Source organism: Haematobia irritans, chromosome 5 (genome assembly GCF_050003625.1).
Source record: "Haematobia irritans isolate KBUSLIRL chromosome 5, ASM5000362v1, whole genome shotgun sequence".
Taxonomy (NCBI): domain Eukaryota; kingdom Metazoa; phylum Arthropoda; class Insecta; order Diptera; family Muscidae; genus Haematobia; species Haematobia irritans.
The window spans coordinates 57316743-57333994 of NC_134401.1; the positions used below are offsets into that span (position 1 = coordinate 57316743).

General features: G+C 33.0%; 2 long non-coding RNA genes across 2 annotated transcripts; both read left to right on the plus strand.

The window, feature by feature from the left end:
• Positions 1 to 1931: 1931 nt before the first annotated feature.
• LOC142240857 (uncharacterized) lies at positions 1932 to 2806 on the plus strand. Its single transcript, XR_012723409.1, has 2 exons — positions 1932 to 2135; positions 2592 to 2806. It is a non-coding gene; the product is annotated as an uncharacterized LOC142240857 (long non-coding RNA).
• A 7970-nt stretch (positions 2807 to 10776) lies between these two features.
• On the plus strand, positions 10777 to 15313 carry LOC142241190 (uncharacterized). Its single transcript, XR_012723521.1, has 2 exons — positions 10777 to 11078; positions 15190 to 15313. It is a non-coding gene; the product is annotated as an uncharacterized LOC142241190 (long non-coding RNA).
• The last annotated feature ends 1939 nt before the right edge of the window (positions 15314 to 17252 follow it).

The window sequence follows — 17252 nt, forward strand, 5'->3', positions numbered from 1 at the left end:
ATAATATATATATAAATCGTGAAAATTACATTAGTTTACAAAATATTTTTTTTCATGTACATTTGATGAGATGCGACCTAAAAAGTTGGTAAAGTCGTATTAGAGGTAAAAATCGTATTAAAAGGATTTCCAAATACAGTCGAAGCTCTGTTTAACGAATATCCCATTTAGCGAAAATCCAATTTAACGAATGTCAAAATTCTTAACATTGAGTATTCTAAATAACGAACAATTGAACAAAATTTACGTTCGATTTAACGAAAAGGCTTTTAATCTTAAGAAAATAAACAACAAAAAATCAGCAATATTTGACGATTGTGAGAATGGCTTAAGTCCTTAGGAAATGTCCACCAAGTACGGCATTCCCAAGATATTTAAATTCCATTAAAATGTTTGAAAACACATATTCAATGGCCGGGTAACTGGTCCCGCCGGGTAACTGGTCCCGCAGCTTCGCTACGGGAAATGTATCTACAACAGAGCCGGTGCAGGACTACTCCCTGGTGTGAATAGACCAGTTCCAGTTCTGGCCGAAACGTATGGAAGGGACCGGTCACTTCAACACGGGTTTGTCATTGACGGGGATAAATTTACACTGCAGGCCACGGATTGGACTCATTTCAAACTACATGACCTGGGAGAACTTAGTAGGACTAGACAGGTCCTCATGAACCAGTCTGGGACAAACCCTTAGGTACCGGAATTATTTGGATCATCCAAAGTGCACCAGAAAGAAAAACTTTTGGACTATGTTGGCCCATAGGTAAATGTCTAGATCAAATAAAATTTTAAAAGAATGAGAGTATAGAAATCAATAAAGTATATGAAAATTTAAAAACTACGACAAACACGAGCACTGGTACTAGTCCTGTGATAGGTCCGTTAGTGGCATATTTCGTAGAATTGCCAGTTGGACAAGTGGTGAATTTTTCTCTTTATAATGAGTGCTACCCGATTCTATATTTAGCTCAATAACAAGGAACCTCCGTCTTATAGCTGAAGAGAAACTATAAAATAAACAGGAATGTCAACATCATTAGTGAGAGGGATAAACTACCCCTGAAAAACTTTTTTGGTGCTTGGTCGAAACGGCAATCTAGCGTTGAAAGTATTTACATCTATGCCGGCAGGAGCAGCAGAGTAATGGTGTATGTAGGACGTTTTAGGAAGATGTTACTATGAATACTACCTATGCCTGGCCCATCTTGAAACCGGGGACTGGAAACAAATTATGCAATTCGTCTAAGAAGTTAAGAGCACACAAATTATGACATGGGTATATATAGGCCCCCATACGACAGCGAATCTTGGATCCTCTTTTCAATCTAATTTAACCTAGATATATCAAGTTCATCAGGATTATTTTAAATATTATTTTTTAAGTATCTCTGTGCTTTAATTTTTTCAAACGATTATGAATTTTTACTCATCTGGTAAAAAACTACGATTTTCAATAAAAGTTAACATTTAATATTCCCGTTCGATTTAACGAATTTTTCTAAATAACGAAAGAGCCTGACAATATATCGTTCGTTAAACCGAGCTTCGACTGTATGTGGTAAAATTTGTTGCAAAATTAAAATAAAAATTATTATGTTATTGGCTTGGACACCCCTCCAACATTTTTAGTGAGAGGTTTGTCTTATTCTATCTCTCAAAAATTCCTTTTATCCATGCATGCCTCTAAAAATATATACATATTGCTCTTGTAAACTAACAATGTTTACCAAGAATGCATTCTGGATTTATTTTTTCACATATGTACGTAATGCAAGGGATCTCATTGAAGTCTACCCCACAGGGCATCGTAAATAAGAAACACATGTTAACAACATCCATTGAGATCTCACCCACATGCATGGACAGATCAATGCAACGGAGAAATGCAATGTGCACATGTGAGAAAATTTTTGTATAAATGGAATGAATGCTCCTAAGATGCTTCAGTATACAAAAATTCGTTGATGTGAGAAGTGTTACAGATGAAGTTCTGGATCTTGTGAAAGAAGCAATTTTGAGGTTGAAGTTGACATATCAAATTGGTTTTGTTTGAGGATACATAATCATTTGTTTGGTTATCTAGAGGAAATCGTTTAGCGCAAACATTTTGTATTTTCAATGAAGTTAAAACAAAGGTAAGGAAATTAAATATTTTGGAAATTATACGAAATGCAAACAATATCCTTTCGACACTTTTATCATGAAAATTAGGTATAAAAGAGTTTTATGGTACATAAATATTATGATTAATGTATGACGAGAAGCTTCAAAGATATACGGTGTAGAAAAAAAGCTGCCGTTTAGTGGAAAGTTTCTTAAACATTCTAGAATTAGATATTTACCTCTTTTGAATCTAGCAATTGGATGTAGTTCATGAGATATAAGGATTCATTGAAGTAGATTATCTTGTTAATCATAATCAAAAATTTTATTTAAAGGTTATTGTTAAACTCAAATTCAGAATTTAGTTATTTTATTTTATTTTGTATTATTAAAAAATTAACGAGATCATATATATTCATTTCCTCTTTAGTAAAATTGAAACGCTATTCAATCCATCTTATATATTTATATTTTCGTTTTAATTTCAGAATACTTTCGTACACCTCTCTAGGAGGATTCAACCAATTCATAGTGATAATGGCAATCATCGTCCAATGTTGATTGGTGATCAAAATCAACATTGGATACATATGTGATAGAGATGGTACTACAAATCCTGATCTTAAATAATTAAATATATAGAGTCTAATTGTTCATGAATATTCTATTTTAATAAAACAAAACCAAACAATGAAAGAAAAAATGTTTTTCGTACAACAGTTTGGGGGATAATTGTAAGTGCAATTGTAGGGCACAAAGAACTATAAAGTTGTCGAAGAGCAAAATTATGTTAATCGACATTATTAAAGATCAGTAAACAGCGTAAAAAAAATTAAAAATGAATGATAGCAAAAGGGACCACGTTCCATATGGGAAATAATGATGAATTAGAAACGGTATATATAGCCGAAAATTCGACTAGGCCGAATCTTATGTATCCTCTACCATGGATTGCATACACAGTTCTATTATGGACGTCAACAGGATCAGATGAAATTTGCTCTTCCAAGACGCTCCGGAAGTCAAATCGCTAGGTTACTAGATCTGAGATCAATATTTCGATATGTTACAAACGGAATGATAAAGTTACATTAGGTTGGGTATAATGGCAACCCGATATTTTGGCTCACTTAAACTATTTCCATTGTGATACTACAGTGGTGAACTTCTTTCTTATCACTGAGTGATGCACGACTGCGATTTCATTGCGGTGAAACCACTTAGAGAAGCTTTGAAACACTCAGAAATGTCACTCAGACAAAGTTAGTATACCCCCATACTAATGACCATCGGCCGTTACTGCGGACCACAATATTTACATCACTGGTGTAAATTTTCAGCTGACCTCTTTGACCCGATCATTTTGTTTGTTCACAAACCACACAATTTGGAATGGCTTCTCATCGGAGGAACCTAAATTCGGTAACTGCACGGTTGAAAAAGACTGTTTTTCATATGCTTGGCTATAAATATTATATGTTTGGAACACAAATTTTTAAACACAATATTTTTGAGTGCAACCATATAATGTTCATAAACTAGCATAACATGTTTGGGACATATATGTTAATATGTTAGAACATATTATGTTTGGTACATAAAATGTTTGTAAATATAATATGCTTGAATGCAAACATATATTAATTTAGAAATAGCCTATAAACATATATGTGTTTAGTAGCTTGGAGCGCTATTTAACAGGGAGCGATATTGAATTAAGTTGGTGGTTGTTGCTTGTTATTACAAAATTAACATTTTATTTTCCTTGGGCAATTGATCAGCTACTTCTTTGATCCTTACAAACTGTGTGGTCCGCTGTTCGAATCCCCGTCCGGCAAAAGGTAAAATTAAAATAAAAAAAATTATACAATTGAATAATTTCTTCTACAATGTTTGTATTACAGAAAAAGGTGCTAAGAACTAAAAAATCTCGTGGAAGTGAGAAAGATGTCGGGGAATATACAATTGGGCAGAAACAAAATTTTGAGCATTCAGGTCGAAAACCTATGTTGTTAGCACCTATATTACCTGTTTATTTTCATAATTCATTATGATTATAAATTTATAAATAAATATTGAGCACAATATTGTTTGGGAGAATTTTACAAGGTCGTGGGTTCGATTCCTGCTATGACCGAACACCAAAAAGTTTTTCAGCGGTGGATTTCCCACCTCAGGTATCACAATGGACTGAATAGTCTAAGTGAGCCTGATACATCGGGCTGCCACATAACCTAACCTACCACGCTTGAATTCCATCACGAAAAACTTTATTTCGGAAGGCAATTTATCAAAATAACTTTGTAAACTGGCGAACAATAAAATGAACTGTCATTGGAATAAACCTTTCAGATTAACGATTTAGAAAAGAAAGCAACTTGGAATACATATTCGTTATCCAGTTCTTTTTTTAAGAATTATAGCCCAGATTATTATGCAATCAAGGATTATTATGCAACCACATATGGTAGAATTCGACCAAAAATGATCCATTTTTTACTGTATGGTAGATTGGTAGAATTCTTGATGTTTTGGTAGATGTTTGGCCGGGGCCGACTTATTATACCCTTCACCACTTTGTAGACCACAATTTGTGTTACCATCTTAACTTCTTCATGAAGGTTTATATTCCCATATACAAATATTTATATTTTAACCGATTTGGAAACAATTTTTTGTACTTCTACACAATCTCTAGAATTAAAATTTAAATCGGCTAATGTCCTATGATGAAGCACAATGTTACTAAAAAATATGGGAAATATTTAAATCTGAACCAATTTTGAGGCAACTTCACGAATCTGTATTTATGATTTATCGGTCGATAGATGTGTATTAGAGTAATAGGAAAATTTAAGTCATTTTGATAAGTTTTCGACTTAGCAGTGGCGACTTGATAAGGAAAATATGGGTATTTCGGCCAGTTTTGCATAAATCGGAAAAACATATAAAGGGTGATTTGTTAAGAGCTTGATAACTTTTTTTTTAAAAAAAACGCATAAAATTTGCAAAATCTCATCGGTTCTTTATTTGAAACGTTAGATTGGTCCATGACATTTACTTTTTGAAGATAATTTCATTTAAATGTTGACCGCGGCTGCGTCTTAGGTGGTCCATTCGGAAAGTCCAATTTTGGGCAACTTTTTCGAGCATTTCGGCCGGAATAGCCCGAATTTCTTCGGAAATGTTGTCTTCCAAAGCTGGAATAGTTGCTGGCTTATTTCTGTAGACTTTAGACTTGACGTAGCCCCACAAAAAATAGTCTAAAGGCGTCAAATCGCATGATCTTGGTGGCCAACTTACCGGTCCATTTCTTGAGATGAATTGTTCTCCGAAGTTTTCCCTCAAAATGGCCATAGAATCGCGAGCTGTGTGGCATGTAGCGCCATCTTGTTGAAACCACATGTCAACCAAGTTCAGTTCTTCCATTTTTGGCAACAAAAAGTTTGTTAGCATCGAACGATAGCGATCGCCATTCACCGTAACGTTGCGTCCAACAGCATCTTTGAAAAAATACGGTCCAATGATTCCACCAGCGTACAAACCACACCAAACAGTGCATTTTTCGGGATGCATGGGCAGTTCTTGAACGGCTTCTGGTTGCTCTTCACTCAAAATGCGGCAATTTTGCTTATTTACGTAGCCATTCAACCAGAAATGAGCCTCATCGCTGAACAAAATTTGTCGATAAAAAAGCGGATTTTCTGCCAACTTTTCTAGGGCCCATTCACTGAAAATTCGACGTTGTGGCAGATCGTAAGTCTATTCATGATGAAATGTCAAAGCATACTGAGCATCTTTCTCTTTGACACCATGTCTGAAATCCCACGTGATCTGTCAAATACTAATGCATGAAAATCCTAACCTCAAAAGAATCACCCTTTATATGGAAGCTATATCGAAATCTGAACCGATTTCAATCAAAATTAGCACGCATATCCAGAACCTTAATTCTACTCCCTGTGCAAAGTTTCAAGTTCAGTTCTACTCACTCTGCAAAATTTCACGTAAATCAGAGTAAAAGTTTTGATATATATGGGAGCTAAATATATCGAAATCTGAAACGATTTCAATACAATTTACCACACTTGACAACACTACTAATTGTATTTATAGTGCAACATTTCAAGCAAATTAGGGTAAAGCTCTGGCCTCTGGGGCCATATAAGTCCATATCGGGCGAAAGATATATATGGGAGCTCTATTTAAATCTGAACTGATTTCAACAAAATTTGCCACAATTAAAGATACTATAAAACGTACTCCTTGTGCAAAATTTCAAACAAATCAGGGCAGAACTCTGGCTTTTGAGGCCTTATAAATCCAAATCGGACGAAAAATATATATGGGAGCTATATATAAATCGGAACTGATTTTAACCAAATTTAGCACACTTAACAATACTATTAAACGTACTCCTTGTGCAAAATTTCAAGCAACTGAAGGCAAAACTCTGGCATTTGAGGCCATAAAAGTCCATATCGGGCGAAAGATATATATGGGAGCTATATCTAAATCTGAACCGATTTCAACTAAATTTGGCACAATTAACGATACTATTGAACGTACTCCGTTTGCAAAATTTCAAGCAAATCAGGACAAAACTCTGGCTTTTGAGGCTATATAAGTGCAAATCGTACGAAAGATATATATGGGAGCTATATCTAAATCTGGACCGATTTGGCATATATTTTGTATATTTTACGAGAGCCCCCAAATATTCGGCCTTGCGAAATTTTAAGAAAATGCGTTGATACCCAGCAAAAACTCTCATTACCCCGTAATCTTGTAGGTAAGCCATTTTAAAAAATAATAACCACATATTAATTGGCATCGCTCCGGATTACATTTACATACGCATGTCCTAGGAGGAAAGTACTTCTCCCCAGGCATACTTTCGGCCATAAAACAAGTAGTGCTTTTAAAGAATATAATAACCTAATATATAATCACTTATTCGTAGATACACCAAAGCTTGTAAAATACACTTATTGTCTCAGGCAACCAAATCACGAAAATATTGATTTCTATCACCGTTTACAATGGATCAAAATATGGCGAGTAATGCTGTAATAGGAGCACTACACCCAGAAAAAATTGCCTTCGAAAGGAAAAAATATTCATCAATTTAAAGGAAAAAATATTCATCAATTTAGATTAGCCATTTTATTTGCATTAAGTTAAATTACACTAGCTTACACTGAAAATGTACACTTGATGAGAGTCGACTTTTCTTATGTATTTTGATCTGCTGAACTCGAAAAAAAATGTTTAAAAATTTTCTATGGAGCAGTTTTTGAGATATCCTGTTCTTTTTATTTGTTCGCTCTTTTCTCTCTAAACAAATTATATCTCGAGTTAAAAATGTCTGATTATATCGTTGTTGTTTCTTAAATGAAAGGTATTAAGATGACGAATAATCGTGTATAATTGGATCTGTGATCAGTTAAGTGGTTCAAAAATTCAAATCGATGCCTAAAGCCAAATTTTCAAAAAATTTACAAAGGACCTTTTCCCCCAGAAAAGTATAAACCATTGAAAAAACGTCTGGAAGAGAAGTTCATGATCGTATGTATGATACTCTAACGTAAGTAATAAGATCAACTAGAGGAAAACCGACCGAAAAATGACGTTCCATAAAAAAAAATTTTTGAATTTTTTTCGAATTCAGTTGCCTTTCATTAAGAGTACACGAATTTTTTATTTTTTTTTTGTAAACTAGTGTTATTGTGTGAAATAACAAAATTTACTTGCTTCAGTAAAAAAAATCCTAAACTGAAAGCAGTTAGGAATAGTTCATTAACTAGAATAAGGCATGGCATTTTACTAATACTGTTTTCTTCGCGGGGTATAAGAATTTACTACTGAACAAGAAAATTTTATTAACTGACAACAAAGCATTCGTAAAAATGAACAAAAACCGAACTAAAACTAAAACCAAATTTAGTAAAATTTCTTATAAAATGATAACTCTGACTTTCTTTATTATAGAAAGCTTATCATACATACGAATAACACTTAGCATAGAAAAATATTTCAGTTCATTCGTACTAAGAAGTATTCAAGCCTTTCAATCCTATTTTATTAAGCCAACTGCCTATAAATTTGAGAATAACAATTCGAAAATTATTAGGCATTATATTTATTTTTGTCAATACAAGTAAGCCATTATAACTCACCGCAATGTAATGCAACGTGTAATGACAGCTTCACTCCTGGTAATGCCAATTGTAATGAGATGTGGTTACCTAGTTTTTGCTGGGTAAATACGTCAATTATGACCAGATCGGTGATAAATATATATGGCAGCTATGTCTAAATCTGAACCTATTTTTTCCAAAATCAATAGCGATTGTCTTTGTGCCAAAGTAGAACTCTGTGCCAAATTTGAGAACGATCGGACTTAAACTGCGAACTGTACTTTGTGCACAAAATTACATATACAGACAGACGGATAGACAGACAGAAAGACGGACATCGCTAAATCGACTCAGAATTTAATTCTAAGATGATCGGTATACTAAACGATGGGTCCTCAGACTTTTCCTTCTTGGCGTTACATACAAATGCATAAACTTATTATACCCTGTACCACAGTAGTGGTGAAGGGTATAAAAATTTCTGTAGAATAAAATTTTTACAAAAATTTCTATAGAAATAAAATGTTGACAAAATTTTTTATGGAAATAAAATTTTGACAAAATGTTCTATGGAAATAAAATTTTGACAAAATAAAATTCTGGCGACGAAAAATCCACTTTTTGGTAAACTCTTGAAAATCGACTTTCGATGGTGGTCAAAATGGACCCATCGATTTTTTATAGCGACAAAAATCTAAGACGAAGAAAACATAGAATTTTTATTGGAAGGTCGAAATTCGACTCGTACTAATTTTTAAAAAGTGGTAAAGTCGGCAAATCGAATTTTCCAAATCTGGAAAAAGTCGGAAAATATTGAATACTCGATTGTTGACCTTGTATAATTTTGAAAAATATTGTATTAGATATAGAAAGAATACATAGATATGATTCTAGAATTTTTGAAAGACTTCTTTTAGTTCTGATGTCCTTAAATTGTACAGTAATCCCTCGATTTACGTCGTGATTGGTTCCGGAATTTGACGACGTTAGTCGAAACGACGTAAACCGAATTAACAATTGCTCTTACTTACTCCTAAGTCCACTTATGTATGTATGTGCGTGTACATAATAAAAAAACTTCAAAAATAAAGGTAATTCAGTAATTTCGGTAAGAATTTCAGAAAAAAATGTTTCGATGTCATCATCGTTGATACATATTTTACGTATGGAAGGCGTTTCTGATAAAGTTGGCAAACAAATCGACGACGTAAATGGAATTGCGACGTAAATCGAAGTTTAATGGAACAAAAAATTTGACGACGTAAATCGAAACAACGTAAACCGAGACGACGTAAATCGAGGGATTACTGTATACCACGTGGCGTAAAGTGAGCTAAATATAACAAAAAAATTGTCAAAATCAGTCCATAATGAAAAGTGCTCCATAAATACGTCCGGAATTGACGCAGAAGCGAGGATTTTAACATAGGCTTGTCATAAGATGGATGTCCGCCATTTCAACAGCCATTACACTGTCACTATTTAAGGTGTGATTCGAATTCAGTGTTTTGGTTTTGAATTTAAAAAGTTTGTGATATTTTGCCAAATAAATTATTTTTATAATATTTTTGTTGTTTTTATATCAGACTAATCTACAAGAGTAGCTTAACCAACAGAGGAAACGTATATTTGTCAAATTTATTTGGGCAAAGCCTGCACGAAGCACTTCCTAGGTAATGTTCGCTTGCTTCTTCGGAAAAACTGGACATGTCGTTGTCTACCAAGAAATCAGGTTAACCAACCGCCGAAGACCGATCAGTCATCACAACGGCAACACGAGCTCTCAACCATTTGCTCAAGCAAACATCAATTTGATGGGTGATTCGTCGTATAGTTCTGACTTGGCTCCGAATAACAACAACAACAAGAAATAAATAAATAAAATGGAAAGTAAACGTTTTGGGGAAACCTCAATCAGAGTGGAAAAAACAGATATTTAGAAAAACAATAAAGCGATTCTATTCGATTTGATTAGTCCAATCCCTTCAAAACAAAGCTCCTCTAAAATATGGTTTAGAAAAGTGTCCTGGACTTCTAGAAAATTGAAAAAATTAAAACTCAAATTCACTGAAGTGGCTGTTCCGCAAATACTTGCCTGTATTCTCCTGAGAAAAATCAACAAAAAAGTGAAACGTACAAATCTACGAAATTTCTTTTATATTTATTTCTGCAGCTATATGATTAAATCATAATTGAAAGAGTTGAGTAGTTCTTGTAGTAACGTAGGTATCTAAATTGAATATAATGTTTTTTTTTTTACTCAACGGATTATTAAAATAAAAAGTATGTTGTACAAATGCATTCCATGGTTTTTCTAAAAATATTAACTTATCCTCACACCGAATCAGAATACACAATTCAGGCCACCAGCCTTCTATTTTTAAAAATGGATTGATCCCAACAAAAAAGTAAACAATTGTCGGGCAGACGTGCCTCAAGTGGATTTTCTTAGAGTAGACAGCTAAGAAAATTCCGGCATATTTTCTATCCACATGAATGGATGCGAAAAGTTCACTACTGTCATGAAAGGCCATGTGTCGGAATATGAACATAAAAACTGAATGAAATCCCTCCCAGAAGTTAGTACTCAAAACGACATCATTGCGTGTATTACACGTACAGCAAACACCAAGTGAAACGTTGTGATATTTTTGGACAATCGCCTTTTATTGAAAGAAGGAGGAGGAGGAAAAATTCCCATGATTTGAGACAATCATGGAATTCGGATATATGGAACTTGTTGAAAATCTTAAAATAAAAGGATACGCTAGAGCAATGGAGTATGTGGAGAAGTGGCATCTTCCTATAATTGCAGCATCAGGAAGAATAACTTAAGTAAGCAATAAAGGAAATTAATATTTACTACTATGTGTTAGTGAAGAAAAAATATTTTGCCTTGATTAAAAGTGACATTGGCGCAATAAATTCTCCAGTTCCAAATGACCCAGGTCGAAGGGTACATCAAAAGTATATGACAAATTACACTAGTAAACAAAATAACATTTTTTCATGTACATTTGATGAGATGTGACGTTTCTTATGTATTTTGATCTGCTGAATTAAAAAACAAAAAACAATTTTAATTTTTTTATGGAACAGTTTTTGGGATATCTCGCTATTTTTACCCAGCAAAAAAATTTGGAAGTTCTTCCAAAGGCACAACTTTAACAGCACTTCAAAAAGATGTACTCCCAATGATGTTCTTTATTTGAACTACACAGGAAGTTACTTTCTTTCAATTTTTTATAACATGCATTTTCCATATTTTTAATGGATAATTTTAACTTTTTTTGTTTTTTGTTTTAAGTTTAATCTGAAAAAATTGTGAATTTTTGAAAATATTTGAAGTCAAACGTTTCCGACTAGCGTTAGAATCCATTAAAAATTATAAAAAATTATAAAAATTATTTATTTGACAAAATATCACAGAATTTTTTAATTTACATCCAAAATATTGAATTCGGATCACACCGAAAGAAGTGATGCAAATTCAGTGCAACGGCTGTTGAAATGGAGGACTTCCGTCCTATGACAAGCCCATGTTAAATTCATCGCTTCTGCGTCAATTTTGCACCACTTCCGGTGCTAAAAAAAAAAAAAAAACAAATTTAATTTTTTTTATGGAACAGTTTTTGGGATATCTCGCCTATTTTTAGTTTTTCGCTCTTTTTTCACTAAACAAATTACATTTAGAGTCACTGGAATAAATCTTTGAGTGAACAAATCCGATGTTAAATCATGCAAATATGAGCAACCCAACCACAGAAAAATGCCACTTGGCCACACAAAAATGCATTTTTTGTGGGTGAGTGGCTCGTATTTGCATGGATTGTCATGGGATTTGTTCACTCAATTGCTTATAACTTTCATTTCATTTTTCGGTCATTTTTCTTCTAGTTGGTCTTATTACTTACGTTAGATTATGATCTATACGACTATGAAGAGAAACGTTTTTTCAATGATTTATACTTTTCTTGCATAATCGGACATTTCTAACTTTAGATATAATTTGTTTAGTGAAAAAAAAAGAAAAACTAAAAATAACAGGATATCTCAAAAAATGTTCCATAAAAAATTTTTTAACATTTTTTTTGTTCAAATTTAGCAGATCAAAATACATAAGAGAAGTCACCTCTCATCAAATGTACATTTTCAGTGTAAACTAGTGTTAGCGATCTTAAGTCACTTGTGTTTACGTTAGTGAGGATCTGAAAAATATATTTTTTAAGAGCGAATTTAATGAACAGGTATTCTTGGTTATAAGTAAAATTTTATTTATAAGTATGAATTCATTTTGCGGCACTGTTGTTTCCTGCGTGAAATATTGGTTAGAGACTCTCAGAGTATTTTCCATAGTGCTTATCTAATTATGTCTGTCTGATCGAATGGATATGTTGGAGATTAATAAAGGTCAGTAATAATTTGTAATCCCTATCCAGCCAATATCAAATAGATGGACAGACGGGCGGACAACAAAGGTTAAGTCCGCCCTCGTTGCAGTCGGGTCTACGGCCCGGAGCGGACAAAGGGTTTTCAACCCTGTCCAAGGACTGCAAACCCCCATTTGGAGTATGCTTATTTCCCGAAGAACTCGAAAATACCAACTCCAAAGGGCTACAACAACAACAACAAAGGTTAAGTCGACACAAGAGTTAATTCGGAGTTTACCAGTATAAATTATGGAATATAAATACATTATGGAATATAAACCAAATATATACCATAAAACTAAGTACCTGACTGAATTATTTTCGTCCACATCTTGACAATTCATGAAATAGTCATTTCATTTACGTACTCCACTACCAAGCGATTTGCCATTGCATTTCTATTAGTACATTTATATATTTATATTTATTCGATTCCTCATAAAAAGTCCGTACATTAAAAAAAAAACAGTTTAGTTAAATCCAAAGATTTGGACCTTCCCTTAAAAATTTTGGTATTGATTTCGAGCCAAATATTATTAAAATGTTGGCGAAAAAATGCAAAAACTAATCTAAAAAAGTTGGGCATTTTTAAAATATTTGAGGTCAAACGTTTCAGACAAGTGTTGCATTAAAATGCATTAATAATCATAAAAAATTATAAAAATTTTTTATTTGGCAATATATTACAAGTTTTTTTTTTAATTCACATCCATAACTCTGAGTTCGAGCACCTTAAGAAGTGATGCAAATTCAGTGCAACAACTGTTCAAATGTCCGTTGGGGGATATGTCCGGTCGCCGATTATGACACCTAAATTTCAGGACTCGAAATGTATTGTAAGGCGACCGGACATATCCCCCAACGGACATTTCGCCCAAAATGATTTTTGGGCGTTATGACCTCCACTGGGGCGGTCACATCGCCCAATTTTAGTTTGGGCTTTATGTTAAATTCATCACATTCAGTTTGTCCTCAAGTTCTTGCATCTTTCGTTTTATTAACTTGATTTAAAAAATGAACACAGTTATACTGACATGTCGTTTGTAACCTTCGTAAATATTAGTAATTTCTTGTACCCATAAGATAAAATGGAACGACCGAAAAAGGGACATCAATAAAACAATAGCATCTCCATCATCCATATTATTCATTATTTCAGGAACACAAAGAGACTGTATGCCAAATCGGCTTCCATAATAGTGGTTTGGTAAAATATCTTTTCCGGCACACTTTCGCACATTTATTATTCACTCATATGTTCTGATTTGGCAAATAGTGCAATGAGTTCTTGGGGGCTTTGTGGAGCGTTTTGTACCATTTTCTCCTTAATTTTCTTATAGACCACGAGATCTGCACTGTCTTTCTAGTTACGGCATTTTGAATTAAATACCGTACGTATTTAGTTAACCAAAATTGGGGATCAAAACTACTTCATTTAGGACAGTTTTTGATTTGTATTCCGACATTATTTTCCCCATAAAATATTGGGCGTTTTGACCGCCTATTTTTTGGGACATATGACCGCGATGAGGGAGGACATAAAACCCAAACTAAAATTGGGCGATGTGACCGCCCCATTGAAGGTCATAACGCCCAAAAATCATTTTGGGCGAAATGTCCGTTGGGGGATATGTCCGGTCGCCGTCATAATCTTCCATATTTTTTTCAGTGCATTGCTTTGAACGTTCCTATGGCCAGGAACACACATTAAATGAACTTTCATTTCATACTCGACAAGAATGAAGTGATTTAGATTCAAAAATATTGTAATTTATTATCTTAATCGTACTTATTATTTAATTCTTACTCTGAAAAAGATATTTACATGGTATTAAAGATTATGCAACATACATTTTAGGACGCCCAATTTACACAATATTAAGGACAAATTTCTTTTAAATAATTAACTTCTAATTAATAGAAAGATTCTAATATTTGCTTCAACAATTATATTTATTAAATTTAGGACACAAATTTAAAAAATTTTTTTTCCTCCCTTAAAGTCGTATATGAACTATGGCTAATTTTCCTTAAAATAAAGAAATGTGTTTCTTCTTGAGTTAAAGAAATAGTCCTCAAAATAACTAAAATATTGAATTTTTAGATTTAAGATTAATAAAACCTTCAAATATAGGCTAAGACTAATTTGAAGGATTTCGTATCTTTGGTATTTTTTACTTTCGTATCTTTTACTTTAAAGTATCCGTATAATTTCGATTTTTTTAAGTGGCATTTGTTTGTAGGTGAATAGCTTTATTACTATATACCTAAAAAAAAGATCATGAAAGTTTTATAAATGAGATCTGCATGCTAAATAGATCCCTAAAAATATCATCTGTAGTATAAAGAAGCTGCATTTTTGGCTCGGGATCAATACCAAAAAAGGTCAAAATCTTTGGATCCAAGTAAACTTTTTTAGTCTACCTAATTATTTAACAATAAATTTATTACTAAATTATTATAAAATAATGTTTATAAAATAATTTCTAAAATTATAATTTCTTTTATTTTTGCAGAAAGTACCTACCTTAAGCAAAAGAGATTGGCGACCAATTGAACCTATGAATATGTTATCCCGATATATGTAGAACTCTTTATTGTTTTAAGTTTTAATAAATAAAGTTTTTTTATATGCTTCAATTTTTGATTTCAACACGTATATAAGGTCGAAAGTTCGGCCAGGCCGAATCTTATATTTCCTCCACTATGAATTCCTTTTCAAAGTTCTACTAAAGACTGTCATCCGCAATCTGGGTTGTAGTACCAATTTTCGTATGGCAATTAGAGGGCCAAATCTTAACCGGATCAGATGAAATTTGTTCCTTCATGAGGCTCCAGGGAGTCCGTTTATACGGAGTCTCTATATATTTATTACACTATGCTAAATTTTTCTATGGTTGTTAGACATACCACCACACACATATTTTCAACAATATCGGCAAAAATTTGTCCCTCCATGAGACCCCAGAAGGCACCCCTAGGGATCAGTTTATATGGAGCCTATTTATAATTATGAGGACATATAATAACATCATGTACCAAATTTCAAATGAATCGTATGAAGAATGTGCTTCCCGGAAGTAAAAAAAAAAACATATATTTTCAGAATTTGTTCAAACAAAAAATTGCTTGTACTGTGCAAACGTATTAAGTTTCACCCTAAGCATATCTTTTTTAGGGCCTCAAATAGCTAATTCCTTTCTTTATTTTTTAAATAAACCTTTTCGTTAATTTTTAATGCTCTCCACTATTTTATTTTTTTTTTCTTCGTAGTAAAATGTCGACTTAGTCATAGCCCGACTCGTTTAAGTCTAATGTTTAGATTTAAACATTTAATATTTTTCGCCGTCTTTATTTTTTTTTCTATATTCTCTCTTGCTCTATGACGTTTCTAAACATATGCATGTTTATATGAAATTTTTAAATTAATATATGTTTGCACCCTGATATAATATGTTCTAACAAATTAACATACATATAGGTCTCAAACATGTCATACTAGTTCATGAACATTATATGACAGCACTTATATATAATGTGCTAATAATTTAAGTTACAAACATATAATTTTTACACCGAAACATTGATTCGATATGGTCCGTTTTCATTAATGTCCGATCTACATGACTACTACAGGTACTTGTGACAAGTTTCAAGTCGATAACTTATTTTGTTTGCAAGTAAGCATGATTTACACAGATGGACGAACATCCCTAGATCGACTTAAAATTTCACACCAACCCAAACGGAATGACAAATTGAGTACACTGCCCATCCTATGGTCGAGGATAATAATAATTATGTTAATTATGTAAGCCAAGGGCTGTCATCACTGCTTATTAAGTAGTTGGAAGGGATCTTATGACTTTATGGAAGTATTCCAGACTTAACGAAGAATCATAATCATAGGACCTCGGATACGATACACAACTTATACACATTTGAATTCCTTTATTTACCAATCAATCCTTACAATTTTCCTTAATGAATAGGTATACTGCTATCAATACTTCTTGACATGCATATAATTTATCCGGTACAAAAACGTCGAGGTAAAACCAATGATGATTACATTTCCCCAGAATTTCCTCTTGGCGTTATATCTATTTTTTGTGCCTACTTTGTCGCATGTTGCCTTACCAAAGTATTTTTTTAATATGAGACCATAAATTACCAATGGGTTTAAATGAAATTGTTGGTCTAAGCCAATCTTCTCTCATTTGAAACATACCCCAGAAAATAGATACGAACATTATTTCTTTGAGAAAAAATTCCCATAATTACGTTTAGAAATTTTAAAGTATGTCTGTCGAAAGAGTCAACATTTATCATTTTTTTATTATAATACGGATGGTGATGAGGGAAGCTCGGACTTTATATACGTTTGTGTATGTGTGTATTGATGAAAGTTCAATCCAGTGCCGATTGAGGGTTTTCTCGGCCTTAGTCGAGCATGTACACGGACAAAAAAGACTGTGTTTCATATGTTTGGGTGTAAAAATTATATGTTTGGAACTCAAATTTTTTAACACAATATTTTTAAGTGCAAGCATATAATATTCATAAACTAGCATAACAT